This window comes from Lynx rufus, unplaced genomic scaffold, assembly GCF_022079265.1.
Source record: "Lynx rufus isolate CCGP_SWC_20201006 ecotype Redwood Valley unplaced genomic scaffold, mLynRuf1.p SCAF_15, whole genome shotgun sequence".
Taxonomy (NCBI): Eukaryota; Metazoa; Chordata; class Mammalia; order Carnivora; family Felidae; genus Lynx; species Lynx rufus.
In genome coordinates this window covers 46,906,797-46,929,034 of record NW_025814829.1, presented here as the reverse complement: position 1 = coordinate 46,929,034, position 22,238 = coordinate 46,906,797, and the positions used below count along the sequence as shown (strand labels likewise).

At 39.9% G+C, this 22,238-nt stretch overlaps 1 protein-coding gene across 7 annotated transcripts in view; it reads left to right on the top strand.

The window, feature by feature from the left end:
* RABGAP1L (RAB GTPase activating protein 1 like) overlaps nt 1–22,238 on the top strand; it is a 770,330-nt gene that overhangs the window by 624,748 nt on the left and 123,344 nt on the right. The window lies entirely within an intron of this gene.

Below are 22,238 nucleotides of genomic sequence, written 5' to 3'. Positions count from 1 at the left end.
GAGCATGGAGTGTCTTTCTACTTATTTGTGTCTTCAGTTTCTTTCATTAATGTCTTTTAGTTTTCGGTGTACAGATCTTCCCTTGGTTAAATTTATTCCTAGGTATTTTTTGATGCAATTATAAATGGAATTGTTTTCTGATTTCTCTTTCTGATAGTTTCTTATTCATGTATAGAAATACATATAGAATACACGCAGAAATACATTGATTTTTGTATCACAGGACACCTTTTTAATTTATAACACGGTTATGAGGCAGATGTGAGGTGAAACTCAGAGAAGGAAGACGTAAGTAGTACAATATCCAAGCACCCTGATGGAACTAGAGCATAGGTTTCCAACCTAAAGTTTTAAAATTGTGTTTAAACTGAGACCTACATTTTAAAATAGCTTTTATATTAAAACCCTGACCACCCAGACACATCTGAATAAAAACTTACCCTTGTAATTTGTCACGCACTCTGACGTTTCCTCTTCTACTACTGTTTTGTATTTTGTGTCATTTAAACTCCCCTCCCCCCAAGAAAAGTCTTCAAACTGAAAAGGTAGTCATGACCCACTAACTCGATCTCACAACAGCTTGCAATATTGAAAACACCCTGAGGCCTGTCATACTGTTCACACCACCTCCCCCTTCCCCATCCTGATAGGCTGCAACTTGTAAGAGGTGTTAACAGTGAATAATGGAAGTAGGGGTGTGGTGAGAATGTGAGTCATCATGCCATCATTATAGCAGGATGTGCTAGCAACTGGAAATTTTAGGAACAGCCGATTGAGAGATCAAGGCTACGTGTTAGACAAAGGTGAAGGCAGGTAGGGAAGAGGTAAAAAAGTTGCACTCACCATTTCTTAGGTATAGCCTTGAGATTGAAGATAGAATGTTGGCCAAAAATAATGAAAATTGTTTTAATTTTAATTATTTTCAAAGTTAGGATCCGTGTATGGTTGTACCTTCTTTGAATGGACATGTTCTCATTTAATTAATTACCCAATAAAATGAATCACTTTCCTCTAACTTTTAAAGAACTAGGTGATCAGTGATTTCAGTGAACAGACTGGTTTTAAAATAGGTAGGAGAGTTGCAGGTGAAAAATAACTTACTAGCCCTGTATGTGGTTTATTTCTGTGAGTGTACCAACAAGATGTATTAACGAACCCCACTGGATTAGATAAATAACTTTATTCTTTGAAAAGCTGTGTAATAGTAAATATCAAAAATGTTTTTGTGTTTATTTTTTCTGATTTAAGTAACATGTTTTAAAATTTTCAAATATCTCCCTGCTCCTATGGTTTCAGACAGTTTAATAAAATCAGGAAATATGCTGACCCATCAGACTTGATTTGAAAAGTCATATTGAATATACACTTCCTCGGGTTTTGTTGAATATTGTTATTCAAATGTTACCTTGTAGTTACAAATTCTGCTATTACAGACCTTCTTAAACTTGATTCTTGGCTTCGTGGACTCTAAATCAGTAGAAATTTTGATTTCTTTATACAAGCATATGAGGATTTTGTTTTTCCTGGTAAGAGACTATATACCTTTTATTAGATTCTTTTAATCTTTTAATTTTTTAAATATTTTTATTTATTTTAGAGAGAGAGAACAGGAGCAGGGGAGGGGCAGAGAGAGAGGGAGACACAGAATCTGAAGCAGGCTCCAGGCTCTGAGCTGTTAGTCCAGAGCCCAACACGGGGATTCAACTCATAAACCATGAGATCAGGACCTGAGCCAAGGTTGGACAGCCAACTGACCGAGCCACCCAGGCTCCCTTTATTAGATTCTTAAGAGGAATTCAGTGACTCAAAAAAATTAACCTCTATATTGTGGAACAATCTTAAACTTGTTAAGTAAATTGATATTTCTGTAGAGCATGTAAGAGTTTATGAATGGGTATCTACAAATATTCAAGGGCTTATATATATAAACTTTATAATTCTTGACCTGTCTTTTTATATATTTTTATTCAGTATCATTTATATTATATTAGGTTGAATTGATGAAATTGCCATTCTTTTTGGTAAAAAATGTCAGATATTAAACATTGTATATAATTTAATTCAGTATTTCATGCCTCCATGTGATTCAATGCTATGTATGATGTTATCTATTCAATGCTATAAGGATGAAATACTAAAATTTTGAGTCTTTTAATTATAATGGAATTCATTTAGCTGCCGTTGCTCTCATAGGAATAAAGAAAAATAAACTAGAAGAGTAAAATACCTGTAGTAGAAGTTAGAGTACTGTGTATACCTTACTTCTATGGACATGTAAACTTTTCCTAAGAATTACTCTCTAAAGACTGGGAAGCAAGTCTTGTCTGTTTTCCTTCCTTCCTTCCTTCCTTCCTTCCTTCCTTCCTTCCTTCCTTCCCTCTCCCCTTCCTTTCCTCCCCCCCTTCCTTCCCTCCCCCCTTCCTTCCCTCCCTCCCTTCCTCCTTCTTCCCTCCTTCCCTTCCTTCCTTCCTTCCTTCCTTCCTTCCTTCCTTCCCTTTCTTCCTTTCTAGTTGACTTTTATTTGGAATAATGTTGCACATGCCTCATTTGTGATGCACCTCATTAGTAGCAAAGTTCATCACATCCTCAAAATATTCTGTTGCGGGGGTGTGCCTGGGTGACTCCGTTAAGCATTCAACTCTTGATTTCAGCTAAGGTCTTGATTTCAGGATTGTGAGTTCAAGCCCCGTGATAGGCATGGAGCCTACTTTAACAACAACAAAAAAAATCTGTTGGTGGATCTTCATAAAATAAAATTTTAAAATAGAAATTAGCCTATTTCATTATTTGAACAAAATTAAAACTTCAAAATGTGACATTGAACTCAAACAAGGTAATTAAGAAAGAAAGTTCATTTACTGAGTGCACAGTGAGATCGTGACTTGAGTGCCTGTCGTGTGTCAGGAGTTAAGATGAGACTTTAAGGATTAGCAGGGGTAAAAGAGTATCTGAGGCAGGGGGAAGGATGTTCCAAACAAAGAATATGCAGAGGCCCAGAGGTAGGAAAATATGGCACTGTCCAAGCCCTCATCATAGTTGATGACCGGAGAATAGGAAATGGAAGACAAGGTATCCAGGAGCCAGACGGCTGGTGCAAAGCCATGTGAGCCATGGTATGCAATTTGGATTTTTCCTGGGGGCAATGGGAAGCGTTGTGAGGGGTTAAATAGGAGGTGGAAATGATCAGCTGCTTTAGAAAGGTCTTTCTGGCTGCTGTGTGGTGATGAACTGACAGGGGTAAGATTAGATATTAGTGACAGACCAATTCGGTGAGAAGTGACCAGAGTATCTGCTATGGGCTGGAGAGAGATGGACAGATTCCAGAGATATTCAGGAGGTGGAATCAACAGAACTTAGTGATTAAATGTGAGCATTACAGCCAGGAAAGAGAGCCGCGACGACACCCAGAACTCTTAGGCAACTTGGTAGTAATCACACTGCAAAGGGAACAAACAAAAAGCAACAAGTTACAAGGCTGGAACACAGTGAGTGAAGTGTTGGACACGTTAGGTTTGCAATGTATATCCACAGACTCATATCCAAATATATAGAGATACCAAGTAAGTGGATGCTAGAGATCTGAGCTGACAGTAGGCATTTGGATGTCATCGGCATTGAAACCACAGGAGTGGGTGAATTCTCACAGAGGAGCAGAGAGGAGTGTTGAGGATAGATACGTTAACATGTAAAAAATGGGCTGAGAAGTAGAAGCTGGTGAGACTGAGACAGCAGGAGCAAACCCAGTAGAGAAGTGAAGTGTGAATGCTAAGGGAAGATGTATTCGTTTTCAAGAAGGAAGAAGTTGAATAAATGTCAGCAGTGCTTAGAGGTCATATAAGGTACTGAGGAGTGGAAAGCAGACATTGTGCAATAATGATAAAGAGGTCCTTAATAGCCTTAGTGAGAGCAGTTTCAGTGGAGTGATGAAGTATAAACTCCAGTGATTCAAGAAATAAGTGGAAGGGGAGGAAATGGAGAACGGAAGATAACACAATTCTTCTAAGAAGCTTAGTGTGGAAAGAAGATGGGAGATGGAAGAGACGGCCAGCAGGCCAGGGCGTAAGTACGAGAGAGATGAGAAGATAAGAGGTTGAGATGGGTTTCGGGGGGATGGGAAAATGAGTGTTTAAATGCTAAAAAGCCTCAACGAATCAGTTTCTTCACTGAGCACCTACTGTATACCAGGCACTGTGCTAGATTCAGGGAATATCAGGTAGAACAAAAGCAGATATACTCCCTGAAATCATGGGGTTTACACTATTGTGTGGAAATATTACATAGTCACCTTAGTAAATGTGTAATTACAGAGTGAGATAAATGCTCAGATGGGATGTAATAAGGCTATATGAGGAGAAGGAACAAAGGAGCCTGACTGACTCAACCAACAATTTGGGGAAAGCTTTCTTGAACTGAGATTCTAAGGCATTGCCGACTGAAGGAACAATATGTACAAACACTGTGAGGTAGGAAGGAGTAAGGTATGGTTAAGAAACTGGGAGAAGGCCAATGTGACTATAGCTCAGAGAATCCTGAGGGTTGATATGTAGGGACCAGACCACTCCATCTTTAAATAAGAAGGAAAGGCCCACAGAAAGAGAAATGTTGAAAATTCAGTAAAGAAAGGGGAAAATATCAACAGAGACAGGATTATGAGGAGGTAAGGGCTTAGATTAAAAAAGAATGGACCTTTTTTCCATTCAAGGGAATGAGGAGGAATCGACGGACATAAAGGGAACGTGCAGTTTGATGAGAAAATTGAGAGTATTTCATTTGAAGGTTTGTGTTATTTCAGTTAAGCAGATTCTAGAATGAAGGGAATACATAGTAGAGTAAGAGGTATTAGAGAACATAGAGAAGTTTTTAGAACAGACATTGCAGAGATTGGAAGAACTAAGTGGGAAAACACAAGATTATTGGACTATTGTTGGAGATCATGAATTCATAGTGGCAAAAATCTGCAGTGTTTTGTGAGTTTCTCTGGAAACACTCAGCAGCCCAGATGTATTCATGAAGAAACGAGTTATTTTGACCCAGAGTTGAGGTTTGCCAGAATGAGGCAAAAGAAGGACAGTGGGGCCAGGGCAATGGTGCACTAAGAGACCAGATCTTGGGGGGAGGAGAGGGATGAGGAAAAGGGGAATCCCTGATTTGTAGCCAATTTCCATGGTGTAAATATTCCCACCATGGCCAATTTCAAGGTACCAGTGACTTAAGAACTGGCTCACACAATGTCCAAGTGCTAACAGTTGCTTCTCAGGAACTGGTAGTTGATGACTCTAGCGCACCACAGGTTCAGAGACGAGGGTAGTGGCCATTGAGTGGTTGACATGATGGAAAATGGAGACTAACAAATAGAAAAGAAAGTGAAGACCAATGAGGACTGCAAGAAACGCGGGTGAGGGAGAGCTGCAAAGAATTGTTGAAATCCATGACTAAGGAGATTGGTAGAGGAGGACGTTAAATGACTTGGTGGTGGTTACCCAAGAAAAAAGCAACTTTCCTCCCAAAACTCTTGTATTTGAAAGACAGTTGGGCGACAATACTGACTTGTACTTAAATTTTCCAGCTGTTAGCTCAGGTTGATTAGCAGCAACAGAACCACACCAATTGCTATTTTGCCATCTATGGCCATCTCCTCTGACTTGCTTCTCTCCTTCCTAGCAACAGTGCTACTCTCTCTCCCGTCTTCCTGTGATCATAGACATTCGAGATGCACTGGGGAGAAATGTGCAGAGCAACAGGAGCAGGGGAGGTGAGGGGGGCCCTGCCATCTTCACCACAACACCAAAATTGTCTTCCGGCCCTATGCAGGAGAGGTAGCCACCGATGACAAGATGTTACCATGGTAACTACTTGCCTCGGAAAATTCTAAGCTCTGCTCCAGCTCAGTTACCTCTCTACTGAGATGGACAATTATCTACCCTCCCACAGTGCATTGGTATAATTTGATCTTGCCTCTCACAAATCATGTTTTTAATGGAATATGGTAAATTTGTTAATCTAGAAATTTAACATTTTTCCCTGTTTGAGACCTCCATATTTGTAACCATGAATTTTAATTTAACTGTTTGAAAAAAAAACTTTCACACTAGAACAAAAGTGTTAAGAACATTTGTATTGAAAGCAATTTACTTCTAATTTCTTCATAGTATTTGCTGTTTATTTCTGGATGTTATTGCTGTGTGTAAACAAGAATATAATCTCCCAAACAAATGCTTTCTTTGAATTAGCAATGAGGCCACACAGAAGCTTCTGTCAACTTCATGGATCTAAAATGTGTGCCCTTATGTGCACTGTGGAAAGGGTTCATTTTTAATGGAACCACATCTGGTGTTCCTTTCCTATAAAGACCTCTACATTGACAACCACAGTTGGGAATATTTGGCTTAAAGGATCATAATCTTCTGCTGGGGAAGTATTATGTTGTGGGATACAGAAAGGTGATCAATAACAGATTGATAACAAGGTAGTTTCTATATCAAAACATTTACCTCTTTTTTCCTTCGAGGCTTCTGTTAACGTTCATAGTCCTCAGTGTGCCTCCTATTTGGGGCATTGTTTTGTTTTTCCCCCAAAACAGGGGTTAATGCAGGTTGATCTTGCTTCTCCCAATCGTGTACTGTGGGAACGGGCAGGAAATGTGTAAATGTGGGCATACTCTGAAACACTTGATGACAGGTGGAGAAAATAGGCCACAGCTCCAGATGCCCAGGCGTCAGGCACCCCCCACATTTAGAAAACTCAGCTTTTCTGGCTGTTCCTAATCAGCTAGAATGCATTTGTCCCTTATTTACTTCCGCCATTTTATTCTACCACTACCCCTATACCTGCCAGTCATTTTCTTTCAGTTTATTAAGGAGAAAGCCATATAGATATTTTTAAATTAACTTGATGGGTAAACCTGGGTATTGTATCTTGAGCTAATCTATATAAATCATTAGGTTGTCCTACACCAAAGAAAAATAAGATAAACGGATATAAAAATTGATTTTTATATGGACGTCTCTCTATTTAGTAAGAGAAACAATAAATCATAGGATTAAAGCATTACACCCTTTTATGCATTCCAAATGGTACGATGTCCTCAGGCAGAGCTTCCCACATAGAATTAACAACAAAAATGAATCCTCAAAACTGCTATTTCGACTAGCAGTCTCTCTCCCTTCAAGCTTTAAGTATCTTTTTCTCCCCAGCAACTAATTCACTCTCAGCTAATGGTTATGCTCTTAAGTGGGAGTTTTCATATTTCATATACCTTTCTGCAATGTTTTGCCCAACACTGTCTATCTGTTACAATTTGTGTTTATCTGTGTTGGAGAATAAAGTTAGAACCCATCTTCACTCTTTGGAAACAGAGGTAACAAATAATTTTCCCACAACTACTTACACTGAGATCCACCTTTCTTTGGTTATTTTTTTTTCTTTACTATTTGAATTCATATTAAGATTATATTTAAAGTGTGCTCCACAGTTTGTGTTTGGAGATCTATTTTAGACAAGAAAATGTATATAGTGTTCCTCTGTGTCTTTGTTGCTCCTCACTAGAAATAATTTAATTTTGATTCTTTTAGGTAGCAATTAAAATAGATGTAAATGTTGAAAGTATTTAAGATAGGTTGGATTAAGAAGTCTGGGCCATTGGATCGTGGGGGGGTTAGTATTCCAAACCTTCCAACCACAGCTGTTTCAGCTGTGGGTGCCTCTACTCTGGGGAGAATCAGGTAAAATTACATTATATTTACTTGGTTATTATATTCTTGTTTCGCCAACTCATGGACCCATTTAGCATTTCACTGGCAAATAACTGAGTCTCATTAATGCTCTGGAGAACTTACTTATTTTACTGTTATGCCTTTTTCTCTCCTTCTCCCTACCCCCCAGCAAAAAATACTTTTAAAGCAGTGGAAGTAATACGTAAATGAAAATAGCAACCAAAAAAAGATAGTGAAAATGTTTAAGTGTTATTCACATGTCTCCAACTGTTGTCAACCTTTCTGAAGCTCCACTTAAAGGCAAACAAACTGCTGAGGGGAAAATTATATTCCTTGTTATAGCTGATAGTTGTGATTGAATGGGAAATACTTTCTCATTGTCAATTCCCCTGGCCTGGGGACTTTTTATTGGTACCCAGTAGAGAGTGATTTCTTTCCTCTGGAGTGTCTAACCTTTTCCCTGCCTGCACCACTTCCTACCCAGATGACTGCAGTATGCAGTTGACATGGTCTCTTTCAGATACCCATTATTTATTATTATGATGCTGCTGCTGTTATTACTATTATGTGAGGGAATCTTGGAGCACAAATCACATGAAGAGGTGGTGAAACTTCGTGTTAAGTGGTTTAGGTTAGAAGCTTCAGCACCCAAGCTGGCACAAGGTCAGCGCATTTATCAGTGTGTTCTCTGCAATGTTTCATTCTCTTTTCCATGCACAGCGTTATCCTCCAGTATCCCTTACCCCCAAGATCACAGTGCTTCCCACTAGCCCTCGCTCCATGTTGAAGTTTCTTGCAAGGTTGATTCCTCAATAGGCAGTACTTTTTTTCTGGGTCTCATGTCTGCCCCCAGTTTCATGTCTGTAGTAATCTGCTAGGGCAGCCGTAATAAAATACCACAGACTGTGTGGCTTAAACAGCAGAAATCTGCTTTCTCACTGTTCTGGAGCCTGGAAGTCCAAGATCAAGGTGTTGGCAGGTTTGGTTTCTTCGGAGGCCTGTCTCCTTGTCTTACAGGTGGCTTCCCCCTCACTGTGTTCTCACATGGTCATCCCTCTGTCTGTATTGTCTGTGTCCTATTCTCTTCTCGTAAGGACCCCAGTCCTGGGGGTTAGAGCTCCAACAGGTGCATTTGGGAAGCATACAGTTCAGTCCATAATAAGGTCTTTTTCATCATCAACAGTGTCAGCTTCTCTCCACTTTCTCTGAAAATGCTCTCTTCTGAACATGGATCTTATTTGGCAACCCTTAACTGATCTCCAGCATCTGGTAATAAGACGTGACAGTTTCTGAGGTTTGTCAGCACACCAAAGTTCTCCCATGTTATCGTGAAATCTCAGATTATCGAAAAGATTTTCTTTTTCTTCACAGTTTCACCCTCCACTTCCATCAGCCCACGTGGTTGGCAAGGCGTTTCCTCTGGCATGCGTGTTAGCTTGTTAAAAGTTCTAATTTACCTTATATAAGGTTCTGGTATAGTCTCACTGCATTAACTTCCTTATCGTCCCGCCTATATATTATATCATATCTTATATAAGCCACAACCTCCTTGTTTCTGTTCCTTTCCTAAAAGAGAGGCAGTGAGTTGTGCAAGTAAGTTATGTCTTAACAGGATGTCCAGCGACAGAAGAAGGTCTCTCTTCTATTATAATAAAATGGATTATTTTAGGCAACAGCAGATTGTGAATACAACATACAACATAGGAACTTAGTTTTATTTTCTGAAATCATTTACATAAAATTTTTTCTTCTAAGACATTTCACCAAATTTTAAGATGGCCGTTGTTTAAGAGGTCAGATGGCATGCATTGCCTTGCCGGGGGAAGATCCTGAAGAAAATTGTCTGGCATAGCAGGAGCTTATTAGACCCTTCAGAATCCATAGTCTCAAGCCCCTGACTTCGCCTATCTGGACTGTAACAGCCACCTGAGAATAACTGGTCTCTCCGGCTTGAGTTCCTGGCTTCTCCAGTTTCCTGTATTCACCACCACAGGAGTTGTCTGCCTGGAAAATCAACCTCCTCTTGTCACTCCTCACCTCCCAGTACCCTGCTGGCTCCCTGTTACCTGCAGGATACGCCCCCCCTCCCCCCCCAACCCCCCCACCCCCACCTCAGCTTGGCAGACAGCCCCTTCTTTCACACCAATATGCCATGCCCCTCCGGGCTTTGGCACATCTTGTCCCTTCCGCCTGGAGTACTTTCCCTCTGTGGAGTGCCTGGAAAAGGCAGAGGCTTTGGAGGCAGACAAGTCTGGTGTTGAATTCTGACTCCACTTCTTACTGACTGAGTGACCCTGAGAAATTTGCTTAATCTCCTTGAGTAGTTTTCTCATCATGAAACGAGGCTAATACCTACGGCACAAGGATGTTGTAAGAATGATTAAAGCTAAGCATATGCGCGACTGACCGCTAAATTATTTATCATTTCCAGTTGCAGTTATGGGATCAAGCAACCCCCTATTTACCCTTTAAGACCCAGATCAGACATCACCTCCTCTGGGAACCTAGGCTGTTATTTACTCTAACTCTGGTAATTCCTGCACTAGAGCAACAGAATTGTGGTGAAAAATGTGGTTTTTCTGAAGCCATGTTGTTGGAGTTCAAATCTTGGCTTCTTTATTTATTACCTCTATGATCTCTGGTAAGTTACTTATACTCCCTGTACCTCAGTTATCTGCTCTGTAAAATAAGGATAATATTATCTATGAAATAGGATTACTGTGAAGATTAAGTGGGATAATATATACACTTGACCCTTGAACAACACAGACTTGGAATGTGTGGATCTACTTAAATGTGGATTTTTTTTTTGACAAAAAAAATGTGGATTTTTTTCTCTTCCTTATGATTTTCTTAGTAACTCTTTTACTCCAGCTTACTATATTATAAAAATATAGTATATAATAATACATGACATAAAAATATGTGTTAATCAACTGTAGATGTTATTGGTAAGGCTTCCAGTCATCAGCAGACTACTAGTAGTTAAGTTCGGGGAGAGTCAAAAGTTACACGTGGCTTTTTTACTATGTGGGGGGTCAGTGCCCCTAACACCCCCACATTGTCCAAGGGTCAACTGTGTAAGAAATTTAGCACAATGCTGTGCATGGTTAGTATACAAAAAATATTAGCCATTATTACTATATTTATTTTCTTTTTCTAAAGTGTATTTATTTTGAGAGAGAGAGTGTGTGTGTGTTTATGTGTATATACACATGAGCAGGGGAGGGGCAGAGAGAGAGAGAGGGAGGAGAGATGGAGAGAATCCCAAGCAGGCTCCACGCTCAGCATGGGGGCCCAACTCAGGGTTTGATCCCGTGACCCTCAAACCATGGCCTGAGCCAAAATCAGTAGTCAGGTGCCCAACCAACAGAGCCATCCAGGCATCTCATTACTGTATTTACTTTGAGTCATTTTCTCTTATTGTGAGTTCTTCAAGGCTTTGACTCTACCTTCCTCTTCTCTAGATGCCTTATGTCTCATCCAGTGTCTCACAGAGTAGCTGGATCAAAGAAGTCATACATTAAATATTTATTTAGTTAACAAATCCTGTCCATTTAAGATGAAGAAGATTGGGCTTTAAATCCTCTTTGAAAAGACTTCTGGAAATAAACAGAAAAAAAACATTACATTAAATAGTATTCCAGGGTTTTTGTTTTGTTCTGTTTTTGTTTTTTGGTTTTTTTTTAACGTTTATTTATTTTTGAGACAGAGAGAGACAGAGCATGAACAGGGGAGGGGCAGAGAGAGAGGGAGACACAGAATCTGAAACAGGCTCCAGGCTCTGAGCAGTCAGCACAGAGCCCGATGCGGGGCTCAAACTCACGGACAGTGAGATCATGACCTGAGCCGAAGTCGGACGCTTAATGGACTGAGCCACCCAGGCACCCCTGTTCTGTTTTTTTAGAGAGAGAGCAAGAGCAAGGGAGGAGCAGAGGGAGAGGGAGAGAAAAAGAACCCTAAGCAGTCTCCATACCCAGTGTGGAGCCTGGACGCAGGGCTGGATCTCACAACCCTGAGATCATGACCAGAGCCGAAGTTAAGAGTCAGATGCTTAACTGACTCAGCCACCCAGACACCCCTTCCAGGTTTCTTTCTACAGGAAAGTGAAATACCTGAGGTTTTTTTAATCTGAATTTTGCTTTCAGAAAGGTGTCTATTATAGTGTATATATTACAGGGGTCATGAAATACAACTCTGTGAGTTTTCCACCTTTATAGACCTTTAAGACTTGGATGGAGGGTCAGCTTTCTTCCTTGATGCTCCGGTAACCAGGTGCCCTTGTATATCTTCAGCTATTAGATTTTTCAGATAATTATTCAACGATTTTTAGACTACTAAAAATCTTTTCAGGTTTCATCTAGTTTCATTTGCATTAACTTCTTAGTTGTCTATAGTAAAAATAACTGTGTTGAAAGAACTGAGGCTAAGATGTATATGCCACAGCCTTTTTAAACAGGGAGAAACATCAAATTAGAGTTTATGATCAAGACTGCTAATACAGATTTCAAAAGACAAACTAGTCTCTTCCTTATTTATGTATGAAATTCTAGTCATATTTTATATTTTCTTCATATATTTCATAATTATCAATTACTTTATTCATAAACTAAATTCAAGGAATGTTAATAGCGTATCTGCATATTTATGCTTGTGCACTGTGTCATTTGTCTACTGCTGCATGACAAACAGTCCCAAAATTTACTGGTCTGTATCAACAGTATTTCTCATGATTCTGAGAGTTGGCTGGGTGGTTCTTCTGCTTCTGTCTCTGGATTCGTTCATGTGATAGATGGTATTCAGCAGGTGGGACAGCTCTGGATAGGATCTCTCTGTCCACCTGTTTTCCTACTGTGAGCTTCTTCACAGTATTATGGTCCCAGGTTTCCAAAAAGTAAGACCAGTGCACAAGTACACATCAAACCTCTGCATGTGTCACAGTTATCAGGTCGCATTGACCAAATCAAATCACATGGAGAGTCAGTGTTAAAAAGGACTACACATGGGAAATGGATACCAGGAGACCTGATTGAATGGGAGCCATTCCTCTAACAATCTACCACACATATACTTGGTAACTTTATGTTCAAGTATATTTGTGTTTATAAATTAACTTAGTTTCTGATAATGTGGGGTGGAAAGGATACTTTCTTGCCATTTTAATAATATATACTTACATTTATTAATAATTTTTATTTATAATACCCTTGCATACAATTTTTATTATGAACTGATATTGCATTTTCAATTAATATTTTTTTATTAGCTGATGCTGCATTTTCAATTAAAAAATATTTTCACAATGAAACTGAGTGAGTAAAGCCAGCATTAATTTAGGTTCCCTGATATAGCAGAAGCAGTAGTTGCTTATGAACTGTTAATAAAATTTGAGTAGAGATACTCTGATTACAAAGAAAATCCATCTTGTGATATTGATTTTATCATTCAGCAGAGAATGGGTTTCCAGAGTTCAGAGGAAGCTTAAAAATTTTTAAGTGATCTACACTGTAGCATACTCAGTGGTGAAAGGCTGAAAGTATTTCCTCTAAAATCAGAAGCAAGACAAGGATGCCCATTCTTGCTACTTTTACTCAACATAGTCTTAGCCAGAGAGGCACCTGGGTGGCTTAGTTGGTTAAGTGTCCAATTTTGGCTTAGGTCGTGATCTTGCTGTTGGTGAGTTCGAGTCTCTCTGCTGTCAGTGCAAAGCCCACTTCAGATCCTCTGTCACTGTCTTGCTCTCTACCCCTCCCCCACTCACGTGTGCACGCACACGGGGCGCTCTCTCTCCCTCCCTCCCTCTCCCTCTCTCTCTCTCTCTCAAAAATAAACAAAAAAAGAAGCCTTAGCCAGAGCCATTAGACAAGAAAAAGAAATAAAAGGCATCCTAACTGGAAAGGAAGAAGTAAAACTGTCACTATTTCTAGGTGACATGACATTATATAGAGAAAAACTTAAATACTACATCAAAACTGTTAAAACTAATAAATAAATTTACTTAAGTTGCAGGATACAAAATCAATAAGCAAAAATCTGTTGTGCTTCTATACATTAATAATGAACTATCAGAAAGAGAAATTAAGAAAACAATCCCACTTACAGTTTCATCAAAAAGAGTAAAATACCCTGGAATGAGTTTAACCAAGGAGGTAAAAGACCTGTATATTGAAAACTATAAGAAGGGACAGTCTCTCCAGTAGATGGTGATGAGAAAACTGGAGAGCCACATTCCAAAGCATGAAACTCCCCCACTGTCTTACACTATACACAAAAATTAACTAAAAATAGATTAAAGGCTTGAACATAAGACCTGAAACCTTGGGGCGCCTGGGTGGCTCAGTCGGTTAAGCGTCCAACTTCGGCTTAGGTCATGATCTCGCAGTTCGTGAGATTCAGCCCTGCGTCGGGCTCTGTGCTGACAGCTCAGAGCCTGGAGTCTGCTTCAGATTCTGTCTCCCCTTCTCTCTGCCCCTGCCATGCTCATGCTCTGTCTCTCTCTGTTTCTCAATAATAAGTAAACATTTAAAAAATTTTTTAAAAAAAAGACCTGAAACCTTAAAACTCCTAGAAGAAGACATAAACAGTTATCTCCCTGGACCCAGTTAATTTGTGTTTGTTTTAATTCATCTCAGGGTTCAGCTGGAGTCATTTTATCCCAACAGATAGAACTTTAGACTCTCAATATATGGGTTGTGCAGTTAAGCTCATTTTACTGTAAAATTTTCACGGAGGGCCATGGATAGATAGTCTCAGAAGGACTAAAAAGAACTAGTTTTATACCCAGAAAAAAGGGTAATAAAACTTTCTTATAAAATAATCAGACCTGTCGTCAGTGTAGTATCACAAGATCCAAACTCTAATGACTTGATTTTAGATGGATCCAGGATCTGGGGCGTGGGGAATGAATGCAAAAGAAGATACCGTGTAATATGTTCTCAGTATTTAGAGAAAAATGCAGTTGAAAAAGAGAAGGAAGACCAAAAACATGGGAAAGATCCAGTATTTTGTTTTTTGAAAAACAGGATCATGAGTAGAGTATTTCATTTGTCAGGAAAACTGCTGCCTTAGACACAATCTGCCTTTAATGCCCAGAGATACGTGCCGCTGTCAGAAGGAGCAGAACTTAATCTTGCCTGTTTGGCTGATGTTTGCAGGTATTTTTGATGAATTGAGGCTGAAGTCAGGTCTAAAACATCCTCCCCACCAGAGAGCTGGTGATGGATCAAGTGAACTAAGTGCATGCACATGTTGCAGAAAGCCATGGCAGGCCCATCCCGGCTCTCTCCGCAGCCCCTTCTCTCCTAACCGCCGTGTCAGTGACGTGTGTGTGCGGGCAGTGGGCGCCCACGCAGCCAGCTCCTCGCTGCCTCCCTCATGGATGTCTCTGTGTGCTCCTGCCTCTCGCTGGTGCGTCTGCAACCCAAGTGCCTTTCTACAGCTTGCTGTCCCTACATATTTCTCCCTTCTGATTCTGTGTAACTTGCCATTTTTCTTTGAAGGCACCACCGGTTAATACTAAATTTGTAACAATAGTAGCCACCACAATTATATCTTGCTTCTGTAGATGCTTGGCATGTTTACCATTTAATCATTATTTTAACATCACGAAATACCCTTATTGACCTGAGTGGACAGATCAGAAAACAGGCACAAAATGTTTAAGTCTCTAACAGGGACCACTTGGCTCATAAGGGGCTGAGCCCAAACCCAAATCCAGGCAGCCTGGTTCCAGAGTCTGTGCTTTACTACCTCGCTTACACCCACTATTTTTTGTTTTGAACTTGTCCTATACTACATAGTTTTTGAAGGCAGTCAGTATTTATAAGTTGTTTAATATTGCCAGTATTTATCAGTCGCTTACAAGATTTAAGACACTTTGACTCAATGTGATTACATTAAATTGCATCTATTCATTCCTTTGCTTAATAAGCATCTAGAGTTTCTTGTGCACCTACTGCGTCTTAGTACCCCACTAGGCATTCTATTCAGTAATAATCACATCAGACAAGATTCCTATCCTGGCACTTACAGGATAATGGAAGGGACAGATAACACAAAAATAATATGTAATCGAAATTGTTATTAAGGTTACAAAGGGAAAGAGAAGTTTGTTTCAAGAGAGAAATGAAACTAATTTAGACTGGGGAAGACTATTCAGAGTGACATTTTAAGTTGAAGCTCTAAAAGATTATTAGGACCTAGCCAGCTGAAGAGGATTGGTAAAGTATGCCATACGAGATCTTTCGTTTCTGGCAAAATGATGGGCCAGCTGTCAGTATAACCCCTTCTGGTACAGAACATCTGAAACTTCTGGATACGGTAATTAAAGTACATTTTTAGGGGCACCTGGGTGGCTTGGTCGGTTGAGCGTCCGACTTCGGCTCAGGTCATGATCTCACGGTCCGTGAGTTCGAGCCCCGCGTCAGGCTCTGTGCTGACAGCTCAGAGCCTGGAGCCTGTTTCAGATTCTGTGTCTCCCTCTCTCTCTGCCCCTCCCCTGTTCATGCTCTGTCTCTCTCTGTCTCAAAAATAAATAAATGTTAAAAAAATTTAAAAAAAAATAAAGTACATTTTTAAATGTGTGGCTGAGTTAGTGGGGAAGTAAAAGAAAAAAAATGGGAGCCAGAAATTATGTGAAAACCTGATGAATCCTGAGATAGCAGCAAATTCTAAACCTGTATTTTGTTCTTTAGGCATTTGCCAATCCCTGGTGGCCTAGATCTTGGGTTTTAATAGGCCTCATGCAGAAGGCAAAGACCAAGGCTTCTCTGTCAATAAGTGAACTAGGGGGAAAAACCCATCCCCTCCATACACCTCTTCTTCCCAGAGTAAAACAGGTGGGATAATTGCAGATCTTAGCCTTGGTGATTGAGTAAGTGGCAGTCATATGCATCAATACATTCTTTTATAGGAAAATATTTTTGGGGGCGCCTGGTGGCTCAGTTGGTTAAGCGTCTGACTCCTGCTCAGGTCATGATCTTACGGTTTGTGAGTTCGAGCCCCGCATTGGGCTCTGTGCTGACACAGAACTGCTGACACAGTTCAGAGCCTGGAGCCTGCTTCAGATTCTGTGTCCCCCTCTCTCTTTGCCCCTCCCCTGCTCATGCTCTGTCTCTCTGTCTCTCATAAATAAATAAATAAATAAATAAACAAACAAACAAACAAACAAACAAACATTAAAATGAATTTTAAGAAAAGAAAATATATTTCATGGTAAATATATTTCATGGAAAATATATTTCATGGTAAAAGGAAAATATATGTCATGGCTTAAAACAATTACTTTTTTCTGGGCAGAGGAAATACTATGGAATAAGGCCCTTACACAGAAAAGCTTTTGCCCTTTTCAAGGAACTGAGAGGCTGGTACAGATTGAGCAAAATAAGTGCTAGCAAATGAGGTTGCACATGAAGCCAGGGACGAGGTTCATGCAGGGCAAGCCTTCAGTTGGGATTTCGGATTTTAACCTGAGTAGTACCATGCAAATCTTCTGAAGGATTGTCAGAAGATTATCTGACTTATTGAGAAAGAACAGGCTGAGAAAATGTGAAAGTAGGGAGCTACTCTAAAGGTAGAGGTGGAGATAAAATTACAGCAGTAATCCAGGTGAAAAGTGGATTGGCTTGGATTAGGGGAAACTGGAAGAAAGTAATGAATCCAAGATATACTTTGAAAGTAAAACCTACTGATAAATTGGATGGGGATTTGGGAGTAAGATATATAGGATTATTCCCTAGGATCTGGGCTTGAATAATTGTTTGTCCAGAGGTCTTTTTCTAAGATGACAAAGTCAGGAGGAGATACAGAAGGGAAGATCACAAATTTGGTTTTAGAAATGTAGGGTTTTGGAATTATTAAGTTTGACAAGTAAGAAATCCAAGTAGAGACAGTACTACTATTTGATATAATGTAAATGAAGAGATTTTAAAATATTTATTTATTTATAAATATATTTATGTAAAATAAGTAAATAAATAAAATTTTTATAAAGTTTACTTATTTGAAAGAGAGAGCATGCGAGCAAGTGGGGGAGGGGCAGAAAGTGCAGGGCCTGACATGGGGCTTGAACCCACAAACCACAAGATCATGAACTGAGCCGAAGTTGGATGCAAACTGACTGAGCCACCCAGGCACCCCAATAAAAAATATTTTTATGTTGCTGAACTCACATTTTAATAAACCAGTGTAATGACAATTTACCTTTTATAAGCAATTCATTTTATAGTAAGCTTCATTGGCAGGCAAACTTGTTATGTAGTAGAATTTCATTGTATTTATTACACTTATTTTTTACACATAATAAATACCCCAGTTAAATTCACATCCTAAGATGCAAAAGCTGGGTATATTTGCAGATGAAATATAATCTGGGAAAGACAATGTGGCAGTGATTGGCTACTTGTTCACCAAAGCTATTTTCCTTTTGCTAAGCTAAGACAGCTTAGACTACATTTCCTAGCCTCCTCTGCAGTTAGATGTAGCTATATGACTGTGTCTGGGCAAAGGAAGGAGAGTAAAAGTGATAGGCATTCCTTCCTTTGGTCTATCTGCTTAAAAGAAATCCCCAAAGAGTCTTCATGCTCTCTCTCTACCCCTTGTGCCAGCTGGATATTGGCACCAGAAGGGACCGTGGAAACCACATGTTGAAGGTGATAAAGTCTCCATCAGGAGGAGTTCCTAAATGATTACATAGTTCAGAGGCCCCAACACCACCCTCCTGCTACCTACACTTTGCATGATCAAAAAATGAATTTCTGGGGATGCCTGGGTGGCTCAGTTGGTTAAGCATCTGACTTGTTTTTGGCTCAGGTCATGATCTCAAGTGCTCTGTGCTGACCGTGTGGAACCTGCTTGGGATTCTCTCCCTCCTTCTCTCTCTCCCTGTCTCCAGCTCACACACACTCTCTCTCCAAATAAACAAATAAACTTAAAAAAAAAAAAAAGGATTGTATTTCAAATCCTCAGGATTCTGTGATTTAACTATTTCAGCAGCTCACATCACATTAAAAGATGTTAATTTTCCTTCAAGGTAATACCAAGGACCTAATATCTTTCCCATTCATTTCTTTTCTTATTTTTCTTCCATGTATGTTTGCTGCCATAAGTGACCAGGCAATTTGAGTAGATCACAATATTAGGAGGTTTGTAAAGGGGTGAGGAGATTGAAGATGCTTGAGGTAGGAGAAAGGATTTGAAGGATATAATTGCTTCCTCTTCTCCACATAAGGTAACCATCACTTCCCCTCTGCCTGGCCCAGTCCTTCATTTCAAAGATTCACACTCCTGCAAGCTGCTTTTTTCCCACATGCTAATGGCATCCCCGTTGCAAAGCAGAGTTGGTGAAAACCTTGATCAGCATTCCCTTCTTGCCTAACTTAACGTTCACAAATCATCAAACTTACACGCTAAGATGCAAAATAACCATAACATTAAAACTGAGAAATAGGTCTTTTTTATGGGTATGATAATAGATGTCAGAGGATCTCTCATGGTGAACACTTTTGGGAGACATGCAAAATGTGTCAGAAGATGTGCCCATCTCTGACAGGACATGTTGAAATCAGACCATACCCCTTGGGGGGCGCCTGGGTGGCTCAGTCGGTTGAGCGTCCAACTTTGGCTCAGGTCATGATCTCACAGCTCGTGAGTTCAAGCCTGCGTCAGGCTCTGTGCTGACAGCTCAGAGCCTGGAGCCTGCTTCGGATTCTGTGTCTCCCCCTCTCTCTCTCTCTGCCCCTAACCCACTCGCATTCTGTCTCTGTCTCTCTCAAAAATAAATAAACATTAAAAAAAAAAAAGGAACATACCCCTTGGAATCTTTGGCCAATAGATTCACCAATGAGAGCTACTCCTACATTGTTTTCTTATTACTTATTTCTCAGTCTATTTGCCTTGCTAGACCTTCATGATTCCTTCTCTTGAGGAAAGGTAGAAAGTAAATTCACTTCCCTGTGCTGAATGTCCAGTGTAGTTTCTGGCACATCAGTGTTCTCAGTGCCTGGTAACTTCTTGATTGAGAACCAGATGACTGCTGGAAGAAGCATGGTATGTGTCTGACTGACATGAACAATGCTCCTTGTCGTATGCATTTTCTGCATTATTTCTTTTTATCTACATCAGCAGTCTGCCTTTAAGGTATAGGTCACTATCTGGCAATTGTAGGTATTTTTTAATGAAAAGCCTCGTTGTGATAATGTTTGTGGTATAAGGAATTTATCTAAATTTATATCCCTCTGATGAATATATCTTCAGTTGAGTACTCTCAACAAAACTATTAGATTATTCTTACGATGAGTAGAGTTTATAATTTTGCAAGGATTAGGCAAATAGCACACACACAGGAACAGATTGGGCACATGCCCCTTCCCCGCCCCCCCCCCCCACAAGAGCTTTAAAGCAGTACATTCTGCTCTATGGATGATTGCCTCCTCTGTAATCCAGTGGCATATGGCTAGGCTTGGGCCAGCAGGTGTCTGTACCCAATCTGGCATGTATTGTCTCAGTTCAGGTGCTCGGCCAGGCTGATGTTTTCAGCTGCACTGTGGTTGAAATTCTAAAGCCATAGCAGTTTACTCTGAAACCAATGTGCCTCTAGTCTAAAATGTGGCATTGTTGGCTTCTGGAATTATGTTCTAGTCTATAAGATGATAGTAAAACTTATTCTCACAGGGATTGTGATAAGCAAAGTGAAGTTCAGTTCTAAATTGTCATAAATGAAGTTAAAAAAGCTTTTTGTCTGTGTGGTGTTAGGTGGCAGAAATGTTATTATAAGTAAGCCCCAATTTCTTCTAGACACACTATTGCCTAGCTGTAGTGAATTGATGATTCCTTCATAGAAGTAGGTATATCAATCCTTTGACCCCTTGGAAAACTAGCAGTATGTTCTATTGGATAAAACTCTTTCCGAGGAATTTCTAGCTGGCTAGATTAAATTTGCCTTTGGTGGTATAGCATATAGCATATAGTGATTCCATTTAAATATATAGGAAAAGCTCGAAATGTGATAAATTATCTATTTTACACAACTAATCCTTCTTGGAAATCACAGAAAACCTGGGGTAAAATGCATGATGTTGGTAATCAGAACTGAGGAAAGCTTAACCACTGTGATAGGCCAAATCTAGGAATATCTGTATATCCACAGTCCTTTTTTTCCTTAGGGATCCTACCTATATCCTATCTGCCTGAGGATATCAACTCAAGACAGAACTCTAGGTGGCCTTGATCTAAATTGCTTGACCTTACCATCTGCATTTGACCGAAAGCAGTCAGGCTTTTTTGGAATCTGACCCATTAAATGATCTGGTACAAGTACTTTATATCCAACTCATGATGGTGACATAATGGACTGATCAGATCCTCTCTTTTAGGAAATTTTAAATTCAAGGTAGAGAGAATTATTTGATAGGGACAGAAGTCAAATACTTAGCCAGAAAAAAAGGTAGACAAAGATGAGTCAGTAGAAGCTGTGAGTAAGCAAGAGTGATAAATAAGTAAAAGCTAAGTCATGAAATTTTCAAAAAGTGTGTGCGTAGGCCTACAGATATTTTACTTCATATCTGCAGGGGAAGAGGATGATCAACAAATTACCACTGCGAGAGGCATAAGGAACTAACCAAATTTTTGCACATCTGTCTAATCCTGGGCAACTTGAAATCACAACTTGAAATCCTCAGTCTGTGTTCCTATACTTTGCATGAGGCCCAGTGAAGCTGCTTTCCATGAATTACCATGAGGCCCAGCCACACGGCATACCTTGTTCCTTATTTTCATGTGGAGCCTATGATAATGCCCCCTCTGACCTCCTCCCTCACACACACAACCTCACAGTTACTGGAGATGACTTGAGTCAGTCTCTGTTCTTTGTAGCCAAAGGATCCTAATTTACACACCTGCTCTGTGAGTTCATCTCTTATTATGTTGGCTGTGCAACCAAGGCGAGGGCTGATGCACAATAGCAATTTCATGCCCACGTCGAAAGTGTACAGACTCTGAATAGGAAAGGCAGTTCACCTCTAATTGTTTAAGAAAGTTGACGGGGTACAGGGAGGGCCCAGAGAAAGATGGGTAATCCTGATGCCATGACATTCGAGGACACTACATGGAAATGTGCATTTAGTGGAAAAAAAAAGCATAGGAACAATATTTTTTTCTTTGCTCACTGCTAAATTATGAGTTCCTGAGGCATTCTTCTCAATGTGCCTCACCAATGCCCGGGAGGGGGCTTTGCATACAGCAGGTGGAGCACTAAATTGGTCACATGATGTGGCCCAGCCATTGGTTTGTTTAGTATCGGCTTTGAATTCGCTGGTAAAAATATACTTGTAGGCAGACTAAACTGTTAACTGAAGAGACAGACATGAATCAGAGACAAGAGTAGGATTTCCAGAAGCTTCTGGGAGAGGTAGATATAGACAGTCAAAATAGTCTAGAAACTAGAGGAGCTAATTTCAAAGAGCCAGATAAGAAACTGCCTTCCTCATTCAGGGTACAAAGGACCAGAACATACTGTTATCGGGAACATCT